This window comes from Pleurodeles waltl, chromosome 4_2 (assembly GCF_031143425.1).
Source record: "Pleurodeles waltl isolate 20211129_DDA chromosome 4_2, aPleWal1.hap1.20221129, whole genome shotgun sequence".
In the NCBI taxonomy this organism is placed as follows: domain Eukaryota; kingdom Metazoa; phylum Chordata; class Amphibia; order Caudata; family Salamandridae; genus Pleurodeles; species Pleurodeles waltl.
In genome coordinates this window covers 122,418,528-122,442,230 of record NC_090443.1, presented here as the reverse complement: position 1 = coordinate 122,442,230, position 23,703 = coordinate 122,418,528, and positions in this window count along the sequence as shown.

Sequence of the window (23,703 nt, the reverse complement as noted above, 5' to 3'; positions counted from 1 at the left end):
CAGACGTACATACAGACAGACACGCACTCATTTCCAAACACACAACACCCCCGCATGCATAAACGCACTCACACCCCCATGCACGCACACAACAGACAACACCCCTCCACCCCCCTCCCATAACGGACGATCAACTTACCTGGTCCGTTGATTCTCCGGGAGGGGACGTGATCCATGGGGGCAGCTCCGCCGCCAGCACCACGTCAACAGAACACCGCCACGCCGAATCACAGAACGTGATTCGGTGAGCGGTGATCTGTTGACGGGGCGGTGGAGGTGGAGCAACCTCCACTTCCCCGCCGACCGCCAGTATGGCTGCTGGCGGCTCTCCGTCCGGAAAAGGACAGAGGGCTGCCAGCGGTCATAATGCGCCGAGCGGAAAACCGCCTGCCCTGGCGTTCTTCAGCATGACGGTCCCTCGGCGGTCTTGTAAAAAGACCGCCGAGTTTGTAATGACCACCTATATCCTTTCATTTCTACAAATGATATTGTTACTGTAGCTTCAAACATATGAGCCCAAGTGGGCTGATAGGATCAATAGTGCCCATATTGGGTCCCTGATGATACATCACCATATTTATTTTTTCCTCAAAGGGCTACTTGTTAAAACTAGCGCTTTCAAACACTGCCTGAACAGTATATCTCCTTTCCAAACTGGCCCAAGTGGGCAAATGACAGAACATTCTCACCATAAAAAGGATACAATACTCTTTTGTTGAGTCACGCAACCCTGTTAAAATCTGTTGCATTCATTTGGCTTTAGAAGTGCTTGTTGTATTATGCTTTTCCATGGTCCATACAAAACAAATAAATGTGCAACCATAGCAAAAGGCAAAAAAATAAAAAACAGATAAAAGACGGAATATAGGTCCAACACTATATGTAGATATATATATATATATATATATATATATATATATATATATATATATATATATATATATATAAGATCCAAATGTAGAGAAATGATTAACATTTGACATGGACAAAGACAAAAGAATTTTGTAATGTATCTATAATGTGTGCAAAAATAGAACATTGACATTACACTCATATGTTGCAGATATGTCCGTCAACCACCATAGAGAACTTAGAGAATTATACATTGAATTGAATGACCATGCACTAAAAGCACGTCATAAAGAAGAACATGATGAACAGTACCATCATTGACACTTTCAATTCAAACTTTTGCCAGGCATAAGAATTCAGAGTGCCATGTCACCAATTGTGAAGATTATGGCAGTGTTACATTATTGTGCTACTGTCTCATTCCAGCCCACAGTTAGCAACTCCAAACAGATGTCACAGCCAGCTTTTTCAGCTGTCCTCAACCAGATCCTGGATATCATGCCTAGTCATGTGAATGACTACATCAAATTTCCAACAGATGATGATACTGAACAATATCAAGCCCACAATCTATGCATTAGGAAGCATGCCATACATGGAACCCATGTTGCACTGATGCCACTTCAAGTGTACCACAGTAGGAAGCATTTTCACTCCATCAATGTGTAGGTGGTTTGCATAGCTGATCCTTACATCAGCAGTGTGTGTGCATAACATTTCCAGGTTTCACCCCTGACTTGCTAGTGCTGTGCAACAGATGAATTCCACAGCAGATGGCAGACCATGCATCAAAAATGGCTTGGCGATAAGAGTCAAAGATTATGTTGATGCCAATTGTTTAGTGGAAGGTGTGCCTTTACAAACATAATTTCACTTATGTTTGCTTTTTTATTCTACTTTTCATGGGACTTGGTTTATCCAAGTCATATGCAGCTTTTACACCTCTGAGAAACTCAACAACGCCAGGGAACTTTTTCTACAATGAGCTGATGTGTGAACGCTGGATCCTGTGGACTGGACTTTTGGGCCCTCACAGGCAGATGCAGGTGCCTTGGCAAGACTAGAGGGACCCATCTCTACTCTCCGGGAAAGGTCTGCAAGACTGTTGTGTTATGTTGCATGCTAAACAACAGTGCCCTGCAGAGAAATGTTCCATTACTTTCTGATAACCAGTACCAAGGTGATGTTGGAGACCTGCATCAGCAAGTTGACAGTGGTGAGAATGAAAGCACTGACTTCAGACTCATTGAAAACATATTTGCCTATAGGGGGAGCAAGATGGTGAGCACGTAGTGCCGTCGGCTACAGGCTCCGCCCCCGGCACCATGCGACCGGGCATCCATTGCAGAGGTCGTGGTGCTGTGGTGGTGTTGCGGTCTGGAGAGAAGTCAACAAGGCTCCGGGAGGCTCGATGTGACTGCGGGAGCCTCTCTGAGCTTGTATTATTGAGAGTAGATTTGGCTGGGTGCGCGCAGCGAGAAGAACGCTCTTGGGCAGGCATAGGATGTGCCCCCCAGGCAGTATCATGTGTCTCCTGGCCTTTGTCCAAGCGCGGCCCTCATAGTGTCTGGAGCTGGAGAAGTAGAATTGTGGAATAAGGCGGCAAGGTGTATTGGCGCATTGGCTGACGAACAGCCAGGAGAGTCGCCTGGCTCCTATAAAGTGGATATGGTGCCAAAACATCCACGGACTAGAGGAGAAAAGGTGGAGAAAGTTGACACTACAATAACTGGTGGTCGCCCAATGAGTGGGGCTCGACAGAAGTGCATGGCGAAGGATTGGAGCAGTGGGCCCCTGCAGGACCGGCAACATTAACCAGTAAAACTGGCGGTGGGATTTCTAAGGATATGGTTAGCATGGTTAGTGTGGATCAGACCAACCGTAGACAGAAGGACAGGCCGCAACATGCTATTACCCATTTCTTTACTAGTGGGGGACAAGTGGATGGAAGTGCAGGGCCCTCCAACCTGTCTGAAGACACGATAATGAGTGCAATAGAGAATTTGGATCTGACAAACCTGATGGCGGAGTTACCCCAGGCTGGAATAATGTCTTTAGGGGGAGTTCTGGAGGCGAAAAAGCTACAACCTGGGGTGAAGAGTCGGCCAGCCGAAACTGGGAGTTTAGCAGATCTGACTGAAACAACCACGGGTGTTGTTAGTTTAGGGGTGATAAAGCTACAAAAAGATAATGAACTGGAAATCCACAAAGAGGGCATTCAAGATTCTGATGATAAACAGCTAGAGTCTCATATAAAAGGAACCAGTACCAGAAATAGTAAAGAGCCAGTTCTAGATGGGGGCCCCATTGCAGAAGGACATGATGAAGAGATAGGAGAGACTGAATGGAATGGGAAGAATATGGACTAGTCTAAGGAAGGAGGAGATACGTTTTATTCACTTACCAAAGACTCAGAGGCCATCAGTAGTGGCTGTAACCAAAGTGGGTATGAAGAAAGTCTTTCCTCAGAAAATGAGAACAGCCTGTCTCTGGCTATAGGCCCAACAGTAAACCACAGCATGGGCAGCGCAGCTACACAAAAGTGAGATCTGACTCAACAGCTGGGACAGTTGCTTCAGGACGGGGAGCAGCGACCCTTAAATGGAATTATTCAGGAATTAGACTCTCAAGTCAAGAGAAGGATCCCAAGACTGCCTCATTTGTCAGTGATGTTGGAGGAGAGAATAGAGAAACAGTACAGGAAGTACAGATAAAACAATGTTACAATTGATATATGGCACAATAAAGGAGTTGCAAACTGAAACCCGGTCAGAGAGTCGGAGGGCCGGAGTGGCTACTAAACAGCTGCAGTTTACGGTGCAGAAGATCGCTAAGACTTGTAGGGAAATAAAGGAGAAATTAAATACAATGGAAAGCAGAACTTCTATAATGGAGGCAGATGTCGATGTATTAAAGGAGCAGGTAGAATCACCAGGAGGGCAACTAACTGATATCAAGTGGAAGTTAGAAGATTATGAAAACCGGCAGAGAAGGAATAATCTGCAATTCTTACGTATAGAAGAGGGGGCGGAGGCTAATGATATCAGGATATTTATGATTAATCTTCTACAGAAAGCCTTCCCGGAACTCATGAAAGGGGACTGGGAGATGGCAGTACAGAGGGTTCATTTGTTTTCCCCAATTAGGTGAGGGAAAAAACACAGCTCTGAGCCCCAACATCCTAGAGCCATTTTGTTTTTTTTCAGTAATTTTTTGTTAAGACAGGCTATTTTTTAAAAGAACCGCCCGATGCTCCACAATGTGTGGGCAATTTCACTTTTTTACACAACCATGCCACAGTAGAACGCAGATGGAGGTTACGACAACTGACCAAGCCCTATCAGGATGCGGGGTAAGGCCTTTCTGCTGGCCCCAGCACGACTGAAAACTATAATCAAAGAAGGACCAAAGTATTTAAAGATTATTTGCATGAATTGAATCCGCTGATCCGCAGAGGTCTGAATAGAGACAAAAAGGAGACTGAGCAGTGATGTGAATGTGTCTTAGGTTGGGGGGGTGAGTCTGGTTGGATAATTAATCTGAGGTTGGATGGTTTCGCCCTGGTTGTTTTTCAGAGGAGTTAGGGACGTCTCTCCCCTCTCCCCCCTTTCATTTTTTTCTCCCTCCTTTTTTGACATTCTCACTGTATGATTCTGATAATATTATTTGGTGTAAGCACGGTTGGTCCGGGGGGGTCTGTAGGTGGCATCCAGGTGGCCATCATTCAGACCAGTGGGGGTCTGATTGCTTCAAACGTTGGAGGGGTGGGGATGGTGAGGGAATTGGTGGAAGGGTATGGGGTAGGGGAATGGAGAGGGGTGGGGTGGGGTCGTAAAGGGGAGGAGGATTGGGAGGGAGGATGGATTTGGGCAGAGGGAAGGCATATATAAAAGGGATGGAAGACATTATGGGAACTAAAAAAGAGATACAAAAATAATAATATGGCACAAAAAAATGAAGGACGGTGCGGGAAGTCGAAAAGTTAGACTTAGCAATATGCATGTTTGCAGGAGAATAAATAGGATTGTTCGCAAATGTGTTTTTTTAGGGTGGTATTTGATTGGCAATGGGAAAATGGCTAAACTTCGGAGCGCATTTATAAATATTTGTGGGTTAAATAATGCCCAGAAAAGACAAAAAATAGCTGAGGACATGAAAATATTAAGGGCAGACATGTATTGCCTGCAGGAAACACATCTAGAATACTGTAATAAATCTATATCAGATACTCTTGGGATGAATGTAGTGGTTTGCACCAAGCAGAACGCCAAAACTAGAGGTGTTGGCATTCTAGCTTGTAGCGGGGGATGTGAGTTTGCTCGACAAACTACAGATAAATATAGAAGAGAGGCTTTGTCAGAGTGTTGATATTTCAAAGGGTGCTTCACTCTGTGCTCTCTATATGGTTCAGTGCTGGACGATCCAGCAGTGCTGGATTTCTTGGAGGTTGAATTAGCAGGATGACTTGCCCCCTACATTGTATGTGGAGATTTAAACTTTAATGGCTCCTGGGATGGTTTAAAAGAATTAACAGATATTAACCCTAATAGCTATTTTGAGTGTAAACCTAGAGTATTTAAAGCTCTCTGCAGCTTGCAAAAGGAAATAGGATTGGTGGATGTCTGGCCAAAACTGAATGTTTCGGATCCTGGGTACACATATTATTCAGCTCCACATAGAAAATTGGCCCGACTGGATTACTTTTTAATCTCTCCCAATTTGTTATCAGGGGCACTTATGGAGCTATACCCAATCCTCTAGTAGTAGAAATAACTATGGAGGGTCTTAAAAGCAGTAGGGGGTTAGACCTTCGAGAGGGGTCTTCTGAATGACCGTGGATACCTGCACCAAATGAATATATGGCTACGGGAATTTCTTGAAATAAATAGGGGTAATGCTCCAGTGGAAGTGGTGTGGGATACTGTAAAGGCAGGGGTACGCAGAGAAACCTTAAGCTTCAGCCTAAAGAGATGGAAGCATTCCCAAGATCTGATTAGAGAAGCACACTCAAACCTTACAGCAGCAGAAACTCAACATACCCTAGCTATTGAGGGGGTACAGATGTTAATATTGTCTTACAGAAGATTGCAATTGCCAAAGCAGCAATTAATGAAATTTCCGCAAAAAGGGTGGCCAAAAAGTACCTCTCAAAAGCGTATAGACTGTTATGAATATAACGAAAAGGTGGGAGGGGTCTATTGGTGGTCAGAGCCTGCCAGAAGGCAGCCGCTGGCATTATTAGAGAAATTAGAGACCCGCAGGGAAGGTTGGTTTAAGATCCTGAGGATGTCAGGGAAGCCTGTTGCATATATTATGCAGAACTTTATAGGGCAACTCCTCTAGTGGATGAACAATCTATGAATATGTTTTTAAGTAATGTAGAGACAGGTAGAATCACTGAGAATGAACAGAAGGGACTAGGGGATAAGATTATGCTGGGGAGCTCGAGGTGGCGATTGGAAGGCTTCCCACTGGAAAAGCCGCTGGAATGGACTCGATCTCCCTGCAATTTTATAAGAACTTTAGGACAGTACATCTGCCAGTAATGCTAGAACTCTTAACTTAGATACAGCAAGGTAGTAAATCTCCAGCTTCCTGGGCAACTGCTAACATAGTGGTATTTCTGAAAATCTGAAAAAGGGGAAAACAACACAAAATCCTAGCTCATTTAGGCCTATTACATTACTAAATAGTGATGTTAAGATTTATTCAAAAAATTTTGCATCCCATTTATCTATTGTAATTAGTAAATTAGTTACACAGAATCAACTCGAGTTTGTCCCAGGGAGAGATACCACTGACCATATCAGATGCGTCATCTCGCTGTTTGATGCTATTAACATTGCGAAAAAACCCATGGCTGTGGCCTTGTTGGATGCTGAAAAGGCTTTTGACAGGGTCAATTGGGATTATCTGTGGAAAGTTCTGGGGGCGTATGGACTGGGAAGCAATTTTATTATGGCAGTAAAAGCTATTTATAGGTACCTGAATGCACGGATACAGTTGATGGGAGGTCAATCCAATATTATACAAATTGGATGAGGACCTAGACAGGGGTGTCCATGCTCCCCACTATTGTTCACACTGTATATTGACCCTTGTCCGGGAGCTAGAAAAAAATCTAGCTATTATACCAGTAAGTCGCTATGGATGGGATACCAAAATTCTAGCTTATGTAGACGACGTAGCTGTGGTAACGGCTACCTTGGACGAGGCTTTAAGGGAAATCGAAAAGGTGGCATGCAACTTTGAAGAGTTTTCTGGGTATTTATTGAATAGAGATAAAACCCATCTGGATATTAATGAGTATACCACTACACAGGATACCCGAAGGGTAGACCATGCAGTGTATTTAGGTATTGACATTAACTCTACTTTGGAACAGATAGTTAGTCTAAATCTGATGCCGATTTTAGGAAAAACTAAACAAGATTTTAGTGGGTGGAATAATCTGCACGTGTCTATAATGGGGCGATGCAATATGATTAAAATGCTATTCATTCTCAAGGTCCTGTAACTGTTCTGGGAAATCCCACTTGAATTCGAAAAGTCATGGTTCATAGCAATGGATCAGTTAATAATAAGATTTATTTGGGTGTATGGCAAGATCAGAAGATTAAGCAAATGACATTCCCTAGGGAGAAGTGGGGATGGTCCCAACCAAATAAAAAATTATATCAACTGGCAGCCGCATTTCAATATATGCGCCCGCTGGTGACAAGTAGAGAAAGTGTAGCAGGGGCAGGATACATGCCAAATATTTATCAACTATTAATTGGTCCAATGTCTAATGGTGGATTGTTGGCAATGTTAGAGCCCAGCTACTATAAGAGAGTGTTGTTTAAGGAATTAGAGGATGCTTTTAAAGGCTGGAATCCTTAGCGAAAGAAAGTAGGACTTGGTAGGTTTAACCGGTACACGCCAGTTCACAATAATCTCTCCCTCCCAGAGATTTTAAGGGATAGATACATAGCAAAGGGATCTCTTTAAATACGTACAAATCAGAGATTTTCTTTGTAGGAAAACAGGTGGGCTTGCAGGATTCACAAAGAGTCTTCTCCTGGAGATGATGACAGGTGGAGCTCGGTTGTCAATAAGTTTACTGTATTCAATATTTATATCACAGCAGCCCGACAAGCTTGAGAAATATATTGAGAAGTGACAAGCTCGCTTAAATATCAGCGACATTAAGTTTTATGAATCTCTTGAACTCGGTTGTACTATTTTTATGTCATCAGCACTGCAGACACAGCATTATAAAACAATATATGATTTATACTTTACTCCATCTCAAATAGCTCAGTGGGGGAGGATGGAGGGAATGTACTGCCCGAGATGTCATGATTTTGGGGTAGAGCTCATAAATATGTTTGCCACTTGTAAAAGATTAGGGGCCAGATGTATGAAAAGTTTTTGCACTCGCAAACGGTGCGAATCGCAAAAATCGGCCGTTTGCAAGTGCAAAAACGTGGTCTGCGATGCATGAAAGGTATTCGCAAACCAAAAATAAGAAATCGCAAAAATTGCGATTTTTTGCGGTGCAACCTGGTTTTGCGAGTCACATTTTGCGATTCGGTATTTCCAGTAGGAAATTGCGAGGCGCAAAATGCGATTCGCAAATTCCAAGTCGCAAATAGATGCATCAAAATTGCGCAATTAGCGATTTTTCGCAGAATGGCATTTTGCACATGCAAAATACCACTAAGTGAAACCAGGTGGTAACCAGGTGCAACCTATATAAAGAGGCCCAGAATGCCTCAGACCCTTTTCCACAATGGCTGCACTCTACGTCATGGCGAGGAGGATGAGGAACTTGGCAGGCTTGAGGAGAGGGAGGAGGAGAAAGGAGCGCATTTTCAGAGTGCGCATTACACCATTTGACCTGACAGAGGAGGAAATATTTGAGACGTATAGGTTGAACTCAGCCATGATACTTGACCTGATAGCTGAGCTACAACCCATACTGCAGCGCAGAACACTAAGGACTCACAGCATACCCACCCATGTGCAGGTATTATGCTCCCTCCACCTACTCGCCTCAGGGAGCTATCAAGGGGTCATAGCAGCGGCTGGGGGGGTTTCACAGAGTACCCTCTCCAGATTTTTCAATGCATTTATCAACGCCATGCTAAGCAAACTCCAACAGTACATCAGATTCCCCCACACCCCACAGGAAATACAGCAGACAAAAATAGAGTTTTACCAGATAGCACAGTTCCCCCACGTCCTAGGTGCCATAGATGGCACACATGTGGCAATCTGTCCACCATCAGTCACAAAGTATGTGTACCGAAACCGTAAATACCAACATTCCATGAATATACAGGTGATTTGCAATGCCTCCTATATCATAACTGATCTCGTGGCCAGATACCCAGGGAGCACACATGATTCGTACATCTTTCGCCACAGCGGGATTCACACAAGACTGCTAGCTGGGGAGTTTGGTGAAGGATATCTATTAGGTAATGTTACTCTGTACTCTGGTGCATAGATGGCAAACCCATGTCAGATGGCTGAGTTACTCATCACACTTTCTGTCCCTTCCAGGAGACAGTGCCTACGCAGTGTGCACCTACATGATGACGCCCTACCTCAATCCCACAACACCAGCAGAACGGAGATGCAATGCAGCACACAGGGCAACCCGCAACGTTGTGGAGCGCACATTTGGACTGCTGAAGAGTTGCTTCCGTTGCCTCCACAAAAGTGGAGGGGCACTACAGTACAGTCCAGAGACCACATGTAGAATAGTGGCTACTTGTGCAATCTTGCACAATATAGCTACAACCAGGGGCATACCTATAGAAATCAGTGACACTGAATCAGATGAGGATGAGGATCCCATACCACCTCTACAGCCAGCAGACAGGACCAGTGCAGCAGAGGGAAGGCAAAGGCGTGCCGACATCACACACAACCATTTCAGACGTCAGTATGAATGAGAAAATTCCACTGACAACTGTACCTGTAGTGATAGTAATTTATTACCTTACGTCAGGTAATGAATGAGTGATAAATAAAGTAAAATTAACAAATGAACAGAGTCATGCACTATTACGTCATAGTGGCAACATCAGTGTGATTGCGGCAAGAGTCACTTTCTCCTCCCACGCACACCACTCGGGTGCCCAGTTAACTCACTGGCACCTTGAATGTCACCTTCAGTGGCAGTGCTGCGCCTGGCACTGCGCCGTCTGGTGTCTGCTGCAGGTACGGCAACACTACTGAGGCTAGAACTGTCCTCAGTGTCCCCCAAGGCTACCTCACTGGGAGTGGCAGATCTCTGTCCCATGACATGTCCAATCACATTTGTGATGTGCACAAGGCCCTGGACAACGTCCCTGCTGGTGTGTGCAGCCTCCACTTGTGCCGCCACAGCGCGACGGGCGATTTGTGCTTTGGAGTTCACCATCCTGTTGGAGGACCTGCAGTAGCTGCCAAACATTGTCCTGAATCGGTGTTCCTGTCTGCGCCGGCTAACCCTTTCATGGCGCAGCTCCTGGCAGAGGTCACGCACTACACTAGTAAGGTCCCTAGTGTCCTCAGAAGCCTGCACCTGTCCCTCACGCAGCTGTGTGATGTTGGTATTCAGTGCGTCCAGCTTCCGATGCAGGCCCATCATGTGTCTGTTGTGGACTCGCAGGTTCCGGTCCAAACTAAGTATGCGCTTGTTTTGCAGGCGCTGCTGCTGCAACATAGCAGCCTCAAGGCCCCCGAACAAAGACGGACCCTCACCTGCCTCATGAGGTTGCTGCTGGGACTCTGTGGCACTTCTGCGTTGTGCTGGCTGACCCCTGCCCTCCAGTATCTGGCTGCACCTGTCTGGTGCAGACGGTGTGCTTGGCCCTTCCTGCTGTACATCCGAGTCACCGCTGAAGTCTGGCAGTGGTAGTGCCCTTGGCCTGCGGCGCACAGTGGAGATGTGGAGGGACCCACTGGTGTTGGTGTCAGAGGGCTGCTGGGTGTCCTTCTCCCCTACACATGGACTGTGTGTGGCTGCTGGGCCTTGCCCACCTGCAACAACAATATGCAGCATGTCAGTTCTGTATGTTACATTATCTGTCTGACAATGGCAATAAAGGTACAGGTACTGCTCTACATGGTGTTGTGTGTGTTGTGTTACCTTGGGTGTCACTATGCTTCATTACATTGGGGGTCATTCTGACCTTGGCGGTAAAAGGCCTATACCGCCGGTCAGAACTCCGCCATACTACCGCCGCGGTAAACCGCCACGGTCATTCTGACCACCAACTGTGAATCCGCCAAAAACCCGACATCCAAGGAAGGCCGCCTCATCAGCGGGCCGCGGAAAACTGGAGATGACCAAACCTCCACCGCCACGCCAACACAAACACGCCCATGCCATTCTGACCCACCAATCCACGCGGCGGTCTTTCAACCGCGGTATTCCATTGGCGGTACACCCCGCCGCGGTCAAAATACACACACAGCTCCAAAACACTGCCACATTGGGCAATTTAAGATACACACACCTGACACACATACCAACAACACTCCCACACATCCATACAACTATAAAACACACACCCACATCACCCACAAACCCCTACGACCGAAGATCAGAGACGAAGGAGAGAGAGACACATCACAGAATAGAGAGCTACATCACACAGAGGCACACTACACCATCACACACACCACATAGAAGCACAAAGCACCACACACCAACACACTCATCACCATATACACCACCCCACACCTCATCCACACCATCCCATGGCACCCCAAAGGCACCCACGCTTTTCGGACCAAGAACTCCGGGTCATGGTGGAGGAAATCATAAGAGTTGAACCCCAGCTCTTCGGCTCACAGGTGCAGCACACCACTATAGCCAGGAAGGCGGAGCTATGGCAGCGGATCGTGGACAGGGTCAATGCAGTGGGACAGCATCCCAGAAATCGAGACGACATCCGCAAACGCTGGAACGACTTAAGGGGAAAGGTGCGCTCGATGGTCTCGCGACACAACATCGCAGTGCAGAAGACTGGCGGGGGACCCCCACCCACTCCACCCGAATTCACAGCATGGGAGCAAGAGGTACTAAACATCCTGCATCCTGATGGCCTCGCTGGAGTACACGGAGGAATGGACTCTGGTAAGTACAATCTCAACTACTTCACCCCCCCCAGCATGCTAACCCCCACCACCACCCTCACCCCCAACCCCCCATCACACATCCTCCCTGAGAATGTCTCTCCAGCACAACCCACCCAACACCAACCCCTGCATGCCACCACAAACTATGGACACCCATCACCCAAGCATGACCACTGCACATACCCCCCCCCCCCAAAACACCCCCACAACACCTCCCCCAAGGGAATGGCAGCACTGGGGGACAAGGGCACCAATCAATGGCACGCAATAGCACACACAGAAACAATAACCATACTCTCTTACCCCATGCAGGACCCGAACGCCAACACACCGGCCAGGAGGGTCCAGAAATGTCCATCCACCCCCCCGGAAGAGGCCCCCAGTGATGACAGCAGCTCTGTCGACCTGGAACCTGATGACCAGCCCGGACCATCGGGGACCTCTGGACAGTCGGTTCCCCACACACAGGCCACAGCAGACCCAACCCCCTCTGGGACCAACAGCACAGCTCCCACCCAGCGGGCCCATGCCTCTGTCTCTAGGACAGGTCAATCAGCGGTGTGTCTGCCACTACAGGGCACCCAGGCTAACCCACCACCCCAACAACAACAGGGACCTGGGGGCAGTGGTAGTGGGCACACCGTCCAGGGGACAGAGGCTGGGGGAAACAGGGCAACTCGGAGGGCTGCTGTGCGACAGGGGGGGGAGGAGAGGCCCAGGGAACCCACTCTCCAAGAGGCCCTCACCACCATCATGGCAGCCTACCACCACTCCCAAGAGACGATGGTGACGGTACTGGCCAGGTTCCAGGAGATCCAGGCACAGCAGGAGGAACGTTACATGGGGTTCACCAATCAACTCACCAACATCTCTACCGCTATGGGGAGCATAGTCCAGGCCCTCAACCGGATAGAAGACACGTTGCGGGACCATGTGGCACCACACAGGGCCCCTGTCACTAGCCAGGAACAGCCTACCACCTCCGCCGGCGCTAGTGGACAGGAGGCCCCACCACAACGACAGGCCACCAGAACCCCACCTCCTGCTGAAGAACAACCACCCCGCAAGAGGAGCCTGAGATCAAAAAAATCGACAGAGTAGGATGTCAAGACCCCTGCCAGCATGAGACACCCCCTGAAGTCATCCCACTGTCCCACATTGCCACCCTGTCCAACCTTGAACTGCCCCTGCTCCATCCTTCCACAGGCATATGGACAATGCACCTGTGAGACTGAGAACTGGACTCTGCCATGGCCATTACTCCACCCCCACCCATCACCGTGTTTATATCATGTACCATTATCTAGCACAAAAAATAAATCACTCAATGCACTGAAATCAAACAGGAGTCAGGCTGTATTATTTACAAATGTATAACACATTACCGATCAATTATGTTCTGTTAACTTTGTGCTGAACACATACCGAGATCAATAAGCATTAGTCCATGGGCTAACCAAGCAGAAGTCACGCAGTGGGTCATACAGCACTGAAAAGGGAAGGGAAAATCAAACATCAGTTTAAAAGAACTGGGGGGTCATAGACAAAGTTGAGAAGCAGGAGGCTTTCAGGAAAAGTAAAATGGCGAGGGTGATTCTTACCTGTGTGCTACTGAAAATACTGTTGGATAACTCTGTCCCTGTTGTCTGTGTCGTCCTCTGAGTCTTCCTCCTCTTCACTCTCCGCAGGCTCCACAGCTGCTTCAACACCACCATCTGGACCATCCTCCTGCAGGAAAGGCACCTGACGTCGCAATGCCAGATTGTGAAGCATACAGCAGGCCACGATGATCTGGCACACCTTCTTTGGTGAGTACATCAGGGATCCCCCTGTCATATGCAGGCACCTAAATCTGGCCTTCAGGAGGCCAAAGGTCCTTTCTATGATCCTCCTAGTTCGCCCATGGGCCTCATTGTACCGTTCCTCAGCCCTGGTCCGGGGATTCCTCACTGGGGTCAATAGCCAAGGCAGGTTGGGGTAACCAGAGTCACCTATTAGCCACACACGTTGTCTCTGTAGCTGTTCCATCACATAAGGGATGCTGCTATTACGCATCACATACGCGTCATGCACTGACCCAGGGAACATGGCATTCACATGGGAGATGTACTGGTCAGCCAAACAGACCACCTGGACGTTCATAGAATGGTAACTTTTCCTGTTTCTGTACACCTGCTCATCGTCTTTTGGGGGGACTAAGGCTACATGGGTCCCATCAATGGCACCAATGATGTTGGGAATATGTCCAAGGGCATAAAAATCACCCTTCACAGTGGCCAAATCAACCTCCTCAGGGAATATAATGTAACTCCGCATGTGTTTCGTCAGGGCAGACAACACTCTAGACAAAACTTTGGAAAACATAGGCTGAGACATTCCAGATGACATGGCCACTGTTGTCTGGAATGAGCCACTTGCAAGAAAATGGAGGACTGACAGAACCTGCACCAGAGGGGGAATTCCTGTGGGTTGGCGGATGGGGGACATCAGGGCTGGCTCCAGCTGGGCACACAGTTCATGGATAGTGGCACGGTCAAGTCGGTATCGTAGTATGATGTGGCGTTCTTCCATTGTCGACAGGTCCACCAGCGGTCGGTACACGCGAGGATTCATCCTTCTCCTCGCAAGTCCCAGCGGACGGTGCCTAGGAATGACAACATGGAGCACATAGTCAAGCCAATCACTGGTACGTTCACCACAGCTTGCATAGCACACGGTTATCTATGTTTTGAAAGGCGTGTATGTGTGGCAATGCAAGGCCTAGGCCTGTGTGTCGCAGTAGAAATTATGCCATGTGGGCCCTTGAAATGGCGGCTGCCTGACCTGTGAAGTGGGACAATGGGATATGAGGTCAATGCGCTGGCGGAGCACACCGTGGCGGTAGGCGGTCGAAGACCGCTACACGGAGCCGCATTGGTTAACATTGAAGCCTATGGGTTTCAGGAGCCAATGACGAGGTGCGCCGGCGGTAGCTGTACGCACCGCCGCGGGCGTGACCGCCATTTTCTATCTGCCTAATCACTCAAGACCTGATCCTCCACAGGAGAGGACCTATACTGCAAGTGCTGCTGTGACCTCGGTCTGGAAGTGACAATAGCTGCTGCGACTGGGGAAAGGGCCCCTGCCTTCACGTCTGAAGAGTTGGAGAAGCTCGTGGATGGGGTCCTCCCCCAGTATGCGTTACTCTACGGTCCTCCAGACCAACAGGTAAGTACACCGGGTGCACATGGAATGGGCGATGCCTGTGTGGAGTGGGGTGGATGTAAGTTGGTGGGGTGGGGGGCGAATGAGGAGTGCAACGCACGACAGATGAGAGCATGTGCCATATGGCAAGGTTGGGGAGGGGGGGCCAATCACATCTAACATGCAGTAAGTTGATGAATGTTTCCTTCCCACCCTGTACATGTCACATAGGTCAGCGCCCATCAGAAAGTCGAGATTTGGCGTGCCATCGCCAAGGAAGTCCGGGCCCTGGGGGTCCACGTCAGACGGGGCACCCACTGCCGCAAGAGGTGGGAGGACATCCGCCGCGGAACCAGGAAGACCGCCGAGTCACTGCTGGGGATGGCCTCCTAACCTAGGAGGGGTGCCAGTCGTACCCTGACCCCCCTGATGTCCCGGATCCTGGCGGTGGCCTACCCTGATTTGGATGGGCGCTTGAGAGCATCACAGCAGACACAAGGGGGTGAGTATCAGCACATTCTGCTATCTTTCTGCGCAGTGGAGGCGTCTGGGTGGGGGAGGAGGGTTGTGGGTGACATTAGGCCAGGGCGCTTTCTGTAGTGTAGTCCTCTCCCTTAGGCATGGCCCTGTGCTCCCGGCCCCCACCTCTGTAGGGTGACAAGTACAGCTATTGATGGTCCAGCCTCACACATCTGCGCGTTTGTCGTCTCTTGACCTGTTGTCCTAGTCAGAAGTACTGAGTAGTGTACCCCGAATGCGCGGCTTAGTGCATGAGGCTCCTGTGTCTGTCCTCTCCGCCAACGGTGTTGACATTGCATGCACTCAACCTGGTCTTCTTTTTTCTCCCCCCACCCTTCTTCTTCATCTTCTTGTGCATGTGTGCATTAGCATCATCAGGCGGAGGAGATTTGGCATCGGAGCACGAGGGAGCTGCAAGTCACAAGGCCCCGGTGGGCCCAGGAACAGACACCGAGGGCACCAGTGATCCGGAGGGCGAGGGGAGCACCACAATGGGGACCGGTGGTGAGAGCAGCGACACAGACACGTCCTCGGATGGGTGCTCCCTAGCGGTGGCGGAAACATCCGGGACCCCCGCCTCTACAGGTACAGCCGCCACCCAGCGCACCAGCCCCGCCCTCCCTGCAGCCCCTCAGCCTACGCTCCGTGCCCGCTCGCCCAGGAAAGCGGGCGTCTCCTTCGCCCCAGGCACCTCAGCCCCTGCCCCTGTCACCCCTGCTGCCCTCAGTGCGGAGCTCATCGACCTTGTGAGGACGCTCATTGTTGGGCAGACTACCCTTTTGAATGCCATCCAGGGGGTAGAAAGGGAGGTGCATCGGAGCAATGCCTACCTGGAGGGCATTCATTCGGGTCAGGCTGCCCATCAACGATCGTTCACTGCTCTGGCCTCAGCACTGACGGCAGCCATTGCCCTGTTTCCAGCCTCCCTCTTCTGACTGCCTCCAGCCTGTCTCTGTCTCCTGTTCCTCAGCCTATCCCATCCACACCATATGACCAGCCTGCACACACCTCAACACCCAAGGGCAGCTCATCCAGACACAAGGACCACAGATCCCACAAACACTCACCCAAGCAACACCCAGATGCAGACATTCCAACAGTCACTGCCACCCCTGTGTCCCCCTCCTCCTCGTCTCCCTCCTCCCTCCCTGTGACGTCTACACTCACACCTGCATGCACACCAACATCAGCCAGTGCTTCCATCACCAGCACACCCTCCTGTACAGTCCGCACGCGTGCAGTCACCACCCCCACTGCCATTTACACGTCCCCTGTGTCCTCTCCCACTGTGTCTGTCACCCCCTCTTCCAAGACACACAAACGCAGGCAGCCACCCACCCAACAGCCATCCACCTCATGACAGCCTACAGCACCAGCACCTTCACCCAATGACAGCACACCTGACTCTCCTACAACCACATCCTCTTCCTCCACTCCCATCACCACTTCTCCTACTCTTTACCTTGGCACTAAAAAACTTTTCCTGGCTAATCTTGACCTCTTTCCCTCCGATGACCTACCCCCTCCATCTGCAAAGAGTCCCAAGAGCACCACAGCCACCACCAGCCCAGCTTCGGGTGTCACTGTTGTGCATGGGTTCTGGAGTCCACCCTTTGCCAGCAGTGACACCTCAATCAGCAGCAAGGACACATCCAGCCCCCCCCCCGGTAAGAGGACCAGGAAACACAAGGGCCGCCGTGCGAGGACTGACACGGCTGCCCCCAAGGAGCAAAGTTCGCCCACTTCACCAGCCACATCATCTAGGGGAGGCAAGGGCCCGAGAGCCCCATCTAAGGAGCGTAAGGGCAGCAGGGCGGAGAAGTCAGGCAGCAGGAGCGCGGAGCAGGTGGGCCCCACATGCCACATCCCAGCTGGAAAGGAGGACACCAAAGGGCCCAGGACTCCGTCCCCGAAGGGTCCAGAAGCATCACGGTCGGAGGGCGACTGAGCAGGGAGTCCAGGCCAGGTCTGGCTCCCTTGACCTACTGGATGTGCACCGCTGAACAGGGCCCGCCGTGCAGAAGAGCACCGCTGAACAGGGCCCGCCGTGCAGAAGAGCACCGCTGAACAGGGCCCCGCCGTGAAGATAGGCACCGCTGAACAGGGCCCGCCGTGCAGAAGAGCACCGCTGAACAGGGCCCCGCCGTGAAGATAGGCACCGCTGAACAGGGCCCGCCGTGCAGAAGAGCACCGCTGAACAGGGCCCCGCCGTGAAGATAGGCACCGCTGAACAGGGCCCCGCCGTGAAGATAGGCACCGCTGAACAGGACCCGCCGTGCAGAAGAGCACCGCTGAACAGGGCCCCGCAGTGAAGATAGGCACCGCTGAACAGGGCCCGCTGTGCAGAAGAGCACCGCTGAACAGGGCCCCGCCGTGAAGATAGGCACCGCTGAACAGGGCCCGCCGTGCAGAAGAGCACCGCTGAACAGGGCCCGCCGTGCAGAAGAGCACTGCTGAACAGGGCCCCGCCGTGAAGATAGGCACCGCTGAACAGGGCCCGCCGTGCAGAAGAGCACCGCTGAACAGGGCCCGCCGTGCAGAAGAGCACCGCTGAACAGGGCCCGCCGTGGAGAAGAGCACCGCTGAACAGGGCCCCGCCGTGAAGATAGGCACCGCTGAACAGGGCCCGCCGTGCAGAAGAGCACCGCTGAACAGGGCCCCGCCGTGAAGATAGGCACCGCTGAACAGGGCCCGCCGTGCAGAAGAGCACCGCTGAACAGGGCCCCGCCGTGAAGATAGGCACCGCTGAACAGGGCCCGCCGTGCAGAAGAGCACCGCTGAACAGGGCCCCGCCGTGAAGATAGGCACCGCTGAACAGGGCCCGCCGTGCAGAAGGGCACCGCTGAACAGGGCCCGCCGTGCAGAAGAGCACCGCTGAACAGGGCCCCGCCGTGAAGATAGGCACCGCTGAACAGGGCCCGCCGTGCAGAAGAGCACCGCTGAACAGGGCCCGCTGTGGAGAAGAGCACCGCTGAACAGGGCCCCGCCGTGAAGATAGGCACCGCTGAACAGGGCCCGCCGTGCAGAAGAGCACCGCTGAACAGGGCCCGCCGTGCAGAAGAGCACCGCTGAACAGGGCCCGCCGTGCAGAAGAGCACCGCTGAACAGGGCCCGCCGTGGAGAAGAGCACCGCTGAACAGGGCCCGCCGTGGAGAAGAGCACCGCTGAACAGGGCCCCGCCGTGCAGAAGAGCACCGCTCCGCTGGGCTCCGCCGTCTCAAGCACCGCTCCGCTGGGCCCTTCCTGTCAAGCACCGCTCCGCTGGGCCCTTCCTCTCAAGCACCGCTCCGCTGGGCCCCGCCGTCTCAAGCACCGCTCCGCTGGGCCCCGCCGTCTCAAGCACCGCTCCGCTGGGCCCTTCCTGTCAAGCACCGCTCCGCTGGGCCCTTCCTCTCAAGCACCGCTCCGCTGGGCCCCGCCGTCTCAAGCACCACTCCGCAGGGCCCCGCCGTCTCAAGCACCGCTCCGCTGGGCCTGGCCATCTCAAGCACCGCTCCGCTGGGCCCTTCCTGTCAAGCACCGCTCCGCTGGGCCCTTCCTCTCAAGCACCGCTCCGCTGGGCCCCGCCGTCTCAAGCACCGCTCCGCTGGGCCCCGCCGTCTCAAGCACCGCTCCGCTGGGCCCCGCCGGGCCCCGCCATCTCAAGCACCGCTCCGCTGGGCCCTTCCTCTCAAGCACCGCTCCGCTGGGCCCCGCCGTCTCAAGCACCGCTCCGCTGGGCCCCGCCGTCTCAAGCACCGCTCCTCTGGGCCCTTCCTCTCAAGCACTGTTTATGGTTCACTGTGCCCACCATGCCTCCTCCTTGAGCAGTGGACACTGTCATCCACCAGATGGACTGTGGCTTTGCACTCCCCAGGATGGTGAAGTGGGCAACCCACCCACTGTAGAGACTTGAGAGACTGTGGCTTTGCACTCCCCAGGATGGTGAAGTGGGCAACCCACCCACTGTAGAGACTTGAGAGACTGTGGCTTTGCACTCCCCAGGATACATCAATGGGCATGGTGGCCCCTTCGTGGATCTGGCGTCGTGGACTCATGTGGCTGTGGTGCCTCCCCCTTCTCTTCCCCCTGAGGTGCCTGTAGTTTTTTCATCAGATGCCCCTGCAGTGTTCTCTCCAAAGGACTCAGGTCTCCTGTGTGGGCTTTGCCCTTGTGTCGCTACACTGTAGCCCACGGACTGTTCCATTTAACTTTCATGTACAGGACTAATTGCCTCGGTTCTCCATGGCAGTGTATATAGTATCATTTTGTTATGGATATTTTGCATAGTTGACCGCTCCATATCAGAGTCTATTTTTTATATAAATTTTTCATCCCAATTTATTTCTGTCTTTGCATTCTTAAGGGGGGTTTGGGTGGTGTCACTGTGCATTGTTGCTCTGCATTAGTGTGTACATAGTTTGGGGGGGTGGGGGTCGCATATGTGTGTGCCGTAAGCTTCCCTCCTCCCCCCTCCCGTGTGTCGTAGGTGCAGTACTCACCGTTGTCGTCTGCGCCGGAGTTCGTACTCGTGGTAGATGAGAAGGTAGACGAGAGCAGGTAGGATGTTTAATTCGGGTTCCATGCTGTCCTCCTTCCTCATGGAGTGTGTTTTGGTGCGCGTTTTCCCGTTCGTAGTCTGTTTCCGCCGTGTTTTTATCGGCGGGGCTCCCGCCCCGGAAAAGGTGGCGGATTGGTGAGTTGTGATACTGTGGGCGGTACATTGTCTGCCGCCTGCCTGTTGGCGGTGACCGCCACGCTGTTTGTCTGCACCGCCGCGGCGGTCGGAGTGTTAATGTGGCGGGCTGTGTTGGCGGTTCCCGCCAGGGTCAGAATTCCATTTTTTCGACCGCCGGCCTGTTGGCGGATTGGCCGCCGCTTTATCACCGACCGCCAGGGTTAGAATCACCCCCATTGTTATGCTACTGTCTGTACTAGTTTGTGGACCGCAACTCCCATAATGCATTGTTGTGCTGCTTCTAAGATGTGGACTGGACTACTTCACACACTACTTCACATTACATGCTAATTCCTAAGGGGCTTTTGTGCATACACATATTGGGTTCACAAACAACATTGCACTTCCCTTGGCTGGTACTCGGTTGACCGGAGGTGTCGATGTCTGTGACCCCTGTCACAGCTTCAGGGAGGAGTGTGGATTCCACTAGGTCCTCCAATAGTGTGGATGGTGGTTTGGTTGGTGGTCCGCCACCTGTACCCCTGGCCTCCGCAAGCCTCTTTGCCACCCTCTCCTTTGCACGGGAGCGCAGGTCATACCACCTTTTTTTAATCTCCTCTATGGAGCGCTGTGCAACTCCAATGGCGCAGATTTTTCCTTGGATGTCCAGCCACAACCTTCTTTTTTTGCTCTCAGGAACCTGGAGTGAAGATTTCCCAAACAGGCGGTCATGGCTCCTCACAACCTCTTCAGTCAGGACCTCCAGCTCATGTTCGCTAAATTTAAGCTTGCGCTTCCTCTCTTGCTTCTCCTGTGATGTTCCTGGGGTCTCCATCCTGGCTCAGGTGTGTCTGCTCCTGCTGAGTGCTGCTCTGTGTGGCTGGGCTGCTCTCTCTCAGGATGCTGGTTTGGGTGAGGCACCTGAAACTGCCTGGGATGACTCATTTCCTGCTGGTGATGTCATCAGGCTCCTCCAGGTGTGCATTCTCGAACTTTCTCACAATTTGCGATTTTTTACCGAATCGCAAAATTCTCGCAAATTGCGAGAATTTTGTTACATGGCCAATTGCGACTTGGAAATAGCGATTTCTTCAAAATCGCTATTTGCGATTCGCAAGCTCCAGTTTTCATACATATGGCCCTAGATTCACTGAAGGGAGAGGTTAAACATATTTTTAAAAGAGGTGGTAAAACATGATATGGGACTCACTCCTGGTTTTAGGAGTATCGGAGGTGGCAGGAACTTTTGGACAAAATTCTTTTATATTTTTTGTCAATGGCTGTTTACCGGTTATGTGTAGCTACTGCATGGTTGAACCCACAACCTCCATCATTTCAACAATGGTTGGGACGCCTCCATACTACATATAATCTAGAGATGGCGTTATACCAACATAAGGGGAAAAAGGCTTGACGTAAGGGGCAGATAATATGGGGGCTCCTCGGAGACTGGGTCAATTCTAGGCAGTTGGTAATAACTGAATAAATGGAGGTGGGGAATAAATAAATAAATACATAAATAGAGATTTACATATAAGTGGGGGTTTGTTCTGTTTTGCTTAGGATCTGCTCGAGTTATATACCTCCACTGTTGATATAATATGCACTTTTTTTCCTTTATATGTATGCATTATGGCACAAAAGCCCTTTATTCTCAATATATTGTATTGTCCTGTATGGGAGTTTTTTTTCTTCCTTTTGTTTTTTGTAATGGATTGTTTCTCATGCATCCAATATAAAAAAAGAAAACATATTTGTTTAATGGGAAGTCAATTTAAAGAAAATGTCATATTTTTATATTCCCTGTAGACACATCATCTGTATGCTAATAATCCACTAATTGCATTTCAGAGGTTTTTATTTTTTTATTTTTCATTATATTCAAAGTGTGTATGCTTTTTAATTGTGCTTGAATGTATAATAGTGTATTGCCAATATTGTACATATAATAATGAGTGTGCTATATGACAGTTCGTATTTTACAGCTGTTGATGTTTGATGTTGTGAAGATCGTTAAAATTGAGATATAATTTTATGATGTTAATCTCAAACATATTAATATTTCTTCTTAATCCTTCCCAGGCCATGACATCCTGTAATCTACAGGGGCACTAGCAGGTCATGGGTGGATACTTTGGAGTGTGATATAGATATTGGTTATCAATAAATCTGTTATGCAAGTTACCTGACCATTGTTGGAATGTTTATGAAAAAATCATGATAAACTTCCTCTCCTTCATTGACTAATGCCAATGAGTTTTTTCCAATGTATCGCAGGTGAGTGTGTGTTTCGCATGAGTGTGTGGGTGTGTGTGTGTGTGTGTGTGTTGAAGTCTAGAACTCGGACTTGACGATGTCACCTATAAGATACCTGTTAAAATGTGGTGTGGTTTATGACTATGACCATAATGTCAGTATAAAACATGTAGACAGCCCAATGTGTGGCACAAACACTACCATTTGTATTGCTAATTTATTTGGAGGAGCAGTTGCTAACAAAATGTAACACTGAATTTTTATTTTCACAATAGGCGGTATTATTATTTGCCATGCATTCTAAAAGTCATATTTTCTTTGTCATTAATCCTCATAAGATGTTTTTATTTCAGTCTGTACTTTCTACTGCTATGTTTTTTTTTAATGGTTTCTATGTAGACATGTGTTTGCAGAAATATTATTCTTCAAATGTAACAAAACACTATTGATTTAGTGGTACATACTGAGGTAACTGATGAAATGTGTATTGTGCTTATACAGTAGAATAATTGGTTGGCAAATATGTAAAAGTATATGTTTTCATAACACATCAATGTAACATTTAATTCGTGTTATCAGAAGAAGGTCGTTACATTCATTATTTGTTTCATTATTTTATAAATTAGAACAAAAATATATTTTCAGATTCTCAGAAAATATGTTAACTTGTATTTTGCATGAGGAATTTAGGAAGTGCCAACACTTGCTTAGAGGCTGTTTATTGACAGCGGTCCTTGAGATGATTTGAAATCTGCAGACAGAAGGTAGATAAGATTAATATTCCAGACGATCACATTAGAAGACCACCTTTGTGTCTCTTGGCAATGGCTTTTTAGGTGTTTTCCACAACGTGGCTCGACGAATGGCTCGCTCCTAAGGGTCACTAATGCGGCCTGCATGTCAGCTGTTTCTAGGGCGGAGCTGGTAGCAGATGGTGCCTGGCAGTGGAAAGCGGCAGCTAAATTAGACACTGCTGCAGACAATGCTCTGAAGCCATCCTGCATCACCACAGAATGTAATGTGTGGCTACTCAGGTGACAATTCAAAACATCATTTTGGGCCCTCAGGATCTCATTGTGTGGGCCCACATGAGATCGTTCTGGGCCTTTAGAAAT